Genomic DNA, 9,567 nt, shown 5'->3' with positions numbered 1-9,567 from the left:
ACGGAGACGCGCGGGCACACGGAGACGCGCGGGGGCACACGGGGCGCGCGCGCCCGTCCGCGCAGACGCCCATCCGGCTGAGCCTCGAGGCTGCTCCTCCTCAGCCGCGGTCACTGGCTCCGCTGTCACGTGGGCAGCGGCGCCTGGTTCCCCAGATCCCCGCGGCGGTGAGGGCGCTGTGCTGACGGTCATCGCCCGGTGGCTGGACCGCCGACCACGGGGACGGAGGGAAGCGTCGGGTTTCCCGCCCCCTGCGCCGTCGCCACCGCCCACCCACGCGCGGCCCGGCGGCCTTGGCGCTGCGACCTCTCAAGAGCCTGGTCTGTGGTTCGGGGCCGGGGCTGTCCCGAGCCCTCTGTCTCTGCAGTCTGCGGGGCCAAGGGCCCGAGGACAGCTTGTCCCGCCACCGCGGGCAACTCAGGCCCTGGCTGCAGCGTGGGGGGGATCCCCGCCTTCGGACTGGAAACGTGGCGGGAGACGAGTAGGAAGGGACAAGGCCTAGAAACTTAAGGGGTGAATTGTGGTGGTCAGGCAAGCCTAGGGGATCTCGGAGTCTGAGGGTTCTCGGGGTGGCGGGTAAGAATCTCTGGCCACGAACTCTTGCGTGCAAGAAATACCACGCCTCTTAATGGTCTGCACCTCAGCCGCTTTCTGACTCCTGAGCCACATACAACCCACTCATCCCTGCCGCCATCTGATGGGCTGGTTAAAAAATAAAACTTATCCCAGTGCTTCTTGGGGTTCTTTTCAAGTCAGGGATTAGGCTCAGTTCTGGAAATTTATTCAGTGACTTGGTGGGTAAATGCGTGGTTGCGTAACTCATCCAAGGTCCAGTAAGTGGCGATCGGGATTTAAACCCAGATCTCTCGGATTCCAGAGGCTGTACTCCGAGCCGGCATGCTGGCTCCCTCTCTCAAACGTTTAGCCTCAGCCCTAACTGAAGCCAACTTGGACCATGGCTCCCTGGAGTCAAAAAACAGGACTATCAGTCAGGGGGTGCAAGACTCTCTAAGTCTGAACTTCAATCTACTCTGGACGAAATGGGGTTGATGTCCAAGGTCTAGGAATTCTTGGGAGTGTAACCGGTCATTTACAAGCAGGCCCCCATCCACCCCCATCCTAATGGTGTCTCTTGGCTGACAGACTTACAAGCATAGAGGCAGCAGCTTCAAGGCAAAATGGCCTCATCCTGGCTGACGTGAAACTGAAGATTCTCCGAGGGGAACTGGTTGGTGCACAAGGACAGATGAGAAGCTGACGGTGCAAAGGGGGGCCCCTGATGGCATTCGTCCCCCGGGTCCATTTCCTCTCCACCCACTCCAAACAGACACAGGCGAGAACTCAATTGCGCCACACAGGAAGGGAACTGACTCCTGAGGCGTGTGATTCTGTAATCAAATGCTCCTGATGGCATTCAGAGAGAGCCCTCAGGTCACATGTGGCTGAGGAGCTGCTCCCAGAACCATCAGCGGGCCCACCGAATTTGCATTTCGCTTTGCCAAACAAATGTAACCAAAAAAAAAAAAAAAGCTGGACCTTCCAGTCACTGCTTAAGGCATCTTTGCTGACTTCCTCCTAACCAGAGGCAGGTGACACAGATGTGCGGACTTGGGGGGGAGGGGTGTTAAGTGAAATCTGCAGTTATTCCCTTCCTCCTCGTGGCGGAGGGGGGGGACCTTAGTTATGATAGTTGAAATGATTCCTGAAGAGAGTTGCGTGAAAACTGATTTGCAGACTCAAATGCCTACAAGTAAGAGGCAGTTTTCTTCAATTTAAGACCTATTCAAAATGGTTTCTGTCGCATCAGACCCTTGGATAGAAATGTGCAGCCTGCTCAGTCACTCGAAATCAAATGGCAGGCTTGGTTTGGCCACATCAGCAGTGGGCTGCGTTGTTTACGCTTGCGTTCTGTGAAACCACATCTCACGCCAAGTAGGAAATAGAGGTTTTAAATGGCTTCAGTTTGGACAGTCTCACCTAAAGCCCCAAAGCATTCAAGAGGAAAATTGTTTCCGTTTAAATGTAACCTGAATGAATGAATGAATGAATGAATAAATGAAGAATGAATAGCAGAAGGAAAATTGTTTTCATTTAACGGCAATTCCAATGAATAAATAAACATAGAGGAAGAAATGGAGTTTGCCCCATCTCACAGAAACCCCGCCCCTTTGGCTCCTTTGGAAGACTCCCAAGTAGGAATTCACTGCTACAAGGTCACACTCATCCGCTCCCAGCTCTAAGCTCGTTGGAGCCGGGGATTTCACAATCTGCCCGATAAACCACCTCCACGTTCAGTAACCTTCACCTTTGGAATTGTTTTCCTGGGTCTAATCCAATCCCTTCCCCCCAACGATTTGGCATTCTGAAAACTCAGACCTGGCAAATAACCTTAGAGGTCATTGTCTTCATCTTCCAACAAGCTCTATGAATTAAAACACATGAATTTATCATCCTTACAGTTCTGTACATTAGAATTCCAATATAAGTTAAAAATTTAACACACACATACAAAAATCAAGGTAACGTCCCAACTGCGTTCCTTTCTGGAGGCCATGGGCAGTGGGGGCTAGGAATGTCCTTTCTTGCCTTTTCCACCTTTTAGAGGCTGACTGTCCTTCGTTTGTGGCCACCTCCTCTTTCTTCAAAGCCAGCCATGTCGCATCTCTCCGGCGCTTCACATTCTCATCGGGGAAAGGTTCTCTGACTTTGTGGACACGTGTGATTTGGCTGCCTACCCACCCACCCCCACCTCCATTAATCCAGGATCATCTCCCTGTTTTAAGGTTCTTAATCATACTACACAGTCTCTTTTGCTGTGCAAGATAATACTCCCCGGTTCTAGGGATCAGGGCATAGACATCTTGGCGGGGGGTGTGGAGGGGTGGCATTTTTCTGCCCGAGACAGTCATCTCTTCCAATTCCTTTCTACAAGAAGGAAACCCTGACAGCTGCTCCTCTAAATCTGAGGACTTCCACTTGCGGAGAGGTCATTACTTCACAGGGCTGCCAAGGGGAATGTCGACCAGCTCAAAAGGTCAGAAAAGTCTCATGTTTAGTCCCAGTAATCCCCATACACAGGTCCATGTCTTAGGCACAGGAGAAAACCCAGCCCCGTGTCCCCACCTACACACCCACCACATGAAATTCTTAAAATATGTGAAGATAGCTAGATTTCCCTTTTATACAATAGTTGAACAAATCAAGAACCTATTATATGTAGGTGCTATTCTAGGCTTCAGAGATACAGCCAGACAATCCCTAATCTCACAATGCAATCCGAGTGAAGGATGCAGGTGGATAATCCAACAGACAGCCTTTGCATCTTCTTGAGTGCCTTCAAGTCAGGGGCACCAAAATAATTTTTGAAAGAATTTGATTTTTTTTAAAAAAGCATCTAAATAACAATTATTGGAGGGGGGAGAACTAGTTAGACCTTTTGTATACATTTTATGTTTTAGAATTGCTTTTCTTTTGAATTCTGATGGAGCACCAAAAACATTTCAGAGCCCAAGTCCTCTGAAGCTCTTACCCTAGCCTCGAGGGAGATAGAATTGTGAGAGAACAATATCTTTTAGAACAAGCAAAAATGACTTCCTGGAAAGTAGAGACTTCAAGATGAGTAGATTTAGATAAATAAAAGCTAGAGGGGGGATCATCTATAAATTTCTACTGACATCACGGCAGCCAGATGAGGAGGAGAATTGAGCTAGTCAGCCTTTTAGTTTGCGCGTAGGGCTGTGGGTGGCACGTAGTCTGGGTGTTTTATTCTAGTCGTTAAGTAGAAGTTCTCTGAAAGGCACAGAGAAGACTAGAAATTCAGTGGCAACGCAGAAGCGCCTCCCAGCATCTCCCCACACTGTCTGCGAAGGTCTTGCAAAGCGAGAAAGAACCAGAAGGCAGACAGACACGGACACGAGCACTGGGAAAGTGGGAGTCCCCAGAGCGAGGCTGGTTTCTCACCAATGGCAGCACGGTAACTAGGATTCGGGACGTCTGACCCTGTCGCGCTCGAAAGGACGGCCTCTTTAGAAACCACGTGAAGTGCTCGGCTCACGAGAGCCACTTTGTGCAGCGTCCATCGTGACAGGCTACAGAATTCAGAGCTAAACACCGCTTAGCTAGCTGTGACTCAGTTTACCCGAGTCACACAGAGCTCCAGGCTGTGGCGATCTGTAAGCAGAGTCTGGCGGATGGTCTGGCAGGTCATCGAGGGATTTTGTTCTTACTCATTTCACTTAAATTATACCCTTTTCTCTCGGTCTCAATTCAGAACTCTCCACGTGCATCCTGGGAGCTGGTAGCAGGAAAGTGTAATTTCCGTTCATGTTCTGTGCTGCTGTTTCTGAAATATAGATATAACTGAAATATGGTAAATCAACCTAACCAATTTTCATTCGAATGTCCTGACGCAGAAAATGAAAAAAAAAAAATCTGTTTTTTCCATTTCAGCTTTCCTAGAGGTTCTGCTACGGACACCGTCATGTTGAAAGCTCACTGGAAGACAAATATCCGATGACACAGACTCTCTGCTCTTGGGAAAGTGATAACGCTTTGTAATTAATGCTCGAGGTCTCTCCTTTGATTCAGCTTTCTTCTTAGAATGTTTTGCTGCAAAATGACCGTTTCAGTTCGTGTATTTATTTGAGACGTATTTGCCTTGAAGACTTTTGTTTGGCTGCAGTTGTACTTCCAAAGATCTCCTTAATGGTTGCCGGAAGTGTTTCTGGCCATTGTTTTGGTTGGGACCAAATTTGTATCCTGTGATGATAATCTAAATTTTGTTGAGCTTCTAAGAGGGTACGCAGAGTTGAAACTTGAAATTCCAATATAAGTGGGCAGGGTCCAAGACGAGACCAAATTGGTAGTAGAATGCCGGCATATCTAGTGAACAGGTCCCAACCCCTGTACCATCGTGAGGTGGTTGGCAAGCTGCCATCATCTGCTCTCTTACACAAACTCCCACACAAGGCTACATCTTTGTGTAACTTTTTAAAAGATGACATTATCATTTACCTGGACCTGATTTTCTTTGGACATTTTACGTGAGTTATTCTTTTAAGTCAACATCTTGATGAGGTGAACCCAAGGACCCATAGAAAAACACCAGACGAATGTATGTATACTAGGAGACCCAGAAGAAGAGAATTTGAATGAGGCACAAAAAATATTTAAAGATATAATGGCCAAAACTTTACAAAATTTGGTAAAGTTTTCCGATCCAAAAAGTTCACTGAACTACAAACAAAATAAATTCAAAGAAAGCTAAACCTAGGTATATTGTAGTCAAGCTGCTGAGAACCAAGGTTAAGAAAATATCTCGAAAGCACAAAGAGAAAAAAGATGTCACAAACATACATTTTTTTCTCATCAGAAAACACGGAGGCCAGAAGTCAAAGGTACAAAACCTTCATAATCCTGAGAGAGAAACACTGCCAACCCAGAGTGCTATGTCCAGAGAAAAGACCCCTGGGAAATCAGAAATAAAAGGAAATAGAACATTTTCAGATAACTAAAAAGTAAAGGAGGTCCCAAACAGTGACACAAGGCAAGAAAAAAAAAAAAAAAAAAAGGCGTACATGTTGAAAAGAAAGAAGCAGCACTTTATTTGCATATGATGTGACTGGTATATAGAATATAATAAGGAATCTTGTTTAAAAGCTACTAGAATTAGTGAATTTAGCAAGGTCAGAGAATATAAGATCAAAATAGAAAAATCAATTCTATTTCTATAGGCTAGTAACAAAGAGTTGGAAATTAAAATTGTAAAATTTAACATTTACAATGACTTCAAACGAGTTGAAATAGGCATAAAGTTAACACAATATATAAAATACACGAAAAAATACAAATCATTGCCGAGAGCGATTAAAGATGTAAATAATTGGTGATATATACCATGTCAATAAATTGGAAGATTTAATATTGTCAAGATGGCGATTCTCCCCAAATTGATCTTCAGATTCAATGCATGCCCAATCGAAATCCCAACATTCCTTTACATAGAAATTAACAAGCTGATTCTACAAGCTATATGAAGACACAGAGGACCCAGAACAGCCAAAACAGTGCGGAATGGTGTAAGAATCGATATATAGAACAATGCAATAAAATAGAGAACCTAGAAATAGATTCACACATACGTGTTCAACTAATTTTCAATGGGGAGGATAGTCTTTTCAACATATGGTCCTGGAGCAATTGAGTATCCACGTGCAAAGACAAATAAAAATAATCTGGATCCTTACCTCTCACCACACTAAAAAACAAACTCAAAATGGATCATAGATTTAAACATAAAAACTAACAGAGAAGAAGCAGGAGTTTGGGGAAGGAAAGAAGCCTTCGTGATCCTGAAGTAGGCAGATTCTTTAGTAAGACACAAAAAGCATGAGCCACAAAAGAATACACTGATCATTTGGACTTCATCCAAATTTGGACTTAAAAACTTTCCCCTTCGAAGATACCATTAAGAGAATGAAAAGGCAAGTCACAGACTAGGAGGAAAAAACATCTATATATCTACATATATATATATCTATATAGACAACTATATAGACAACTATATAGATATATATATATGTAGATATATAGATGTTTTCTATATAGATATAGACAACTATATAGATATATATAGCTAGATATAGATCATGAATAACAACACTCATGATACGCAAAGAACTCTCATAACTCAATAATAAAGAAGATAAACCAATGGGGGAAAATGATCAAAGATACACAATTATACACAGAGATAAAGAAAATGTCTAAAGAGCTAATGAGACCGGAAAAAGATGGTCAGCATCATTCATCATTATGGAAAGTCAAATTAAAACCACAATGAAATACCGCTTCACATCCACGCAAACGGCTAAAATCAAGGGGCCTGACAATACTGAGCATCGGGGAGAAACAGAGCAGCCGGAATTCTCACACCAGGCTGGCCTGAGCGCCATTCTAGAAAGGGCCCCGTATTGAATCAATACTCTGCTGTCATTGTCTCGAAATTATTCATAATAATTTTACATTCGAACTAGCGTTTTGTAAGTGGAGTCCGATGAAACGATGGAAAATACGGGTGAGCAGAAGAGACACTCAGAACATGCCTGTTTGTGCTTTATCGCCCCACTGGATATGGCGTCGCAGGAGCACAGAATTCCACGTACGAGCTGAAAGCTCTTATACTGCTACCCCAGACTGGCTGTTTTGTATTCTTTTATGAGGTAGTCAGGCAGGTGTCCCACAAGAGGGGACAGAGGAGAGGCTCAGGAAAAGACAGAGTTGATTGTATTCACAGGTTCTGGAGACAGGGACACAAGGGGGGACATTGTGGTGGAAAGCTGGAGGTGGGTCGTAGGGAGAAGACACGGTCTGGTCGAGGAGGGGTCAAGGTATTGACTGGTATGAGGCAGGTGCCTCCTGGGAAAAACGATAATCTCCATTAACGTTTATAATGGCACAGATGGCAGTGACTTCTACCAGACTTCCCGTTAGGCATAGGAGGGCCGGGATGTGCATTTGAAGAGAAAGCAAGAAATAAACCAGGACTGTAGGCTAAGCGAACGGTGAGCTTAGCAACGTAATAGAATCCCTAATATCAAAGGCAGAAGAGAAGCATGTCCTGTGCCCACTTTGTGTCTTAGGAGAGGCGGTCCCTGGGCATTGTCTGGATGGAGGTCTCGGCGTCCAGGGTGAAGGTGTCTCTGGCAACAAAGTCATCGCCAATGGTGAGTCTCGGGTTGGGGCCACGATGGCATCTCCAGCAGTGAGCTCCTGGGCCAGGAGTGTACAACTGGGTATCCTTGACAGGTGGGGGCCGCTGGAGTTGAGGTGAGTCTCAACCTTTGCCAAGTTTGGTTGAAACAATGGCTCGCTTGGAGGGTTTAGGCCCCTGGTTTATAACCAATGGAAGCACTAGGACCAGCGGTAATAAGATCAACAGTCACCAGAATGACTCGGCTGCGCTTGACAGGGTTTTTGTGTTTTGTTTTGGTTTTGTGGAAATTTAGGTTCGAATGGGTCCCCCATGAGATGAGCAGCTGCCTGGCCCAGGGACAGCGTCTGGGTAATGAGTCCTCAGAGATTGTGAAATCGCTAACCCAGGGACGAGCAGTCTCTCCCCAGCCATAAAGACTTTTTAGATGTCAAAACATCATAATATATAGAAAAAATATCTATGTACACATACAATATATGATGCAATCGGCATCGCAGAATACGAAGATGAAATAGCAGTAACGCTCATGCCAATAATTAATAGCATGAATAGCAAATAAAAACCAGCGTGACAAGTCACGAGAGAGATTGCAGAAGAAAAAAGCGATTGATTTCCTGCTTTTCGAACAATGGACTGCTCATGTTATTTTGCACTGGGTCCAGCAAATGATATACCTGGCCCTGGCTTAGACATCGCTGGTAGAAATGTAAAAGGCATGAATGACTATTTGGGAAAACAATTTGGTGATTTCCTATAAAGTCAGCCAGGCACTCACCACACAACCTGTGGAGAGGAGGGGCTGAGTGACCTGTTCGATTCAAGTCTACATTAATACACTACCTAGAACAAATGGCTTGTTTCTGCAACGAATTGCTTATAAATTATACCCGAGACAACTAAACACGGGTCAAATGCAGTCAACTATTCTGGGCCTGTGACCCCTAGGAGTATAGAATCATCAAGGATTTTGTTTAAGAGTAGTATAACTAAAAGGTGGACTCAGGCTCAGATCCCTAAAGTAATAATTCACGATTAACACGAGGCCCTGTAAGTGCCTGAGATTTCGTGTTTCTCTCCAAAGGTTTGGTTTCATCCCTCGAAAGCCACTTGACTGGTTCCCAATGTCCCAGCCGTGGACAAGTCTGAAAGCTTCGGGGACTGACTGCTCATTCCTCACCTGTGTAGGTGTGTGGTCCTAGACCTCAGGGCTAAGGGGACTGTCATCGGGCTCTTATTCTGAGGGCACAGCCCCATCCTGCCACGTGTGGCAGTCTCGACAGACCAAAGCGCCTCCAGTTGTGAATGCGGAGAACCAAGGTCTGTTTTCGGCAATGCCACTGTCCGTTTGGTTGACTTGGGCAAATGATTCACTTCTCTGCACTACTGTTTCTTCCCAAGTAAGCGAAGAAATTCTTAGCCAACCCTCTCTCAAGTTGGTTTGAATATCCCATGAGACAATAAGCACGCAATCTCTTTGGGCAAAAGAAAGGTCATAAGAAATTAAGATGATGTGTTGGTTATTATTTTTAGCATTCCATAGTGGGGCAGGCACACCCACCCCCCTTTCGGTTCCAGACTATTGGCAATGGGAGAGGATCAAATGTGAATCATGATCAGATTTGAGGAATTACCTTTCAATAAATTGCTATTCATGAAACAAGGATCAAAATGTTTTGCAGCCATTCCAGCTTCCTGAAATCCTAGGAACTGTTACGAATCCAGAAGAGGCACTAGATGTTATGTCAGAGATGGAATAATGCAGACATCAGTATCACACCAGCGGATACTTACTGAGAACAAATAATGAGCAGAAAAGTACCTCAATGGTGCTCAGCCCTACGGGTCACCAGCTG

Source organism: Pteropus alecto, unplaced genomic scaffold (genome assembly GCF_000325575.1).
Source record: "Pteropus alecto unplaced genomic scaffold, ASM32557v1 scaffold80, whole genome shotgun sequence".
Classification (NCBI taxonomy): Eukaryota; Metazoa; Chordata; class Mammalia; order Chiroptera; family Pteropodidae; genus Pteropus; species Pteropus alecto.
This window is presented reverse-complemented; position numbering follows the sequence as displayed.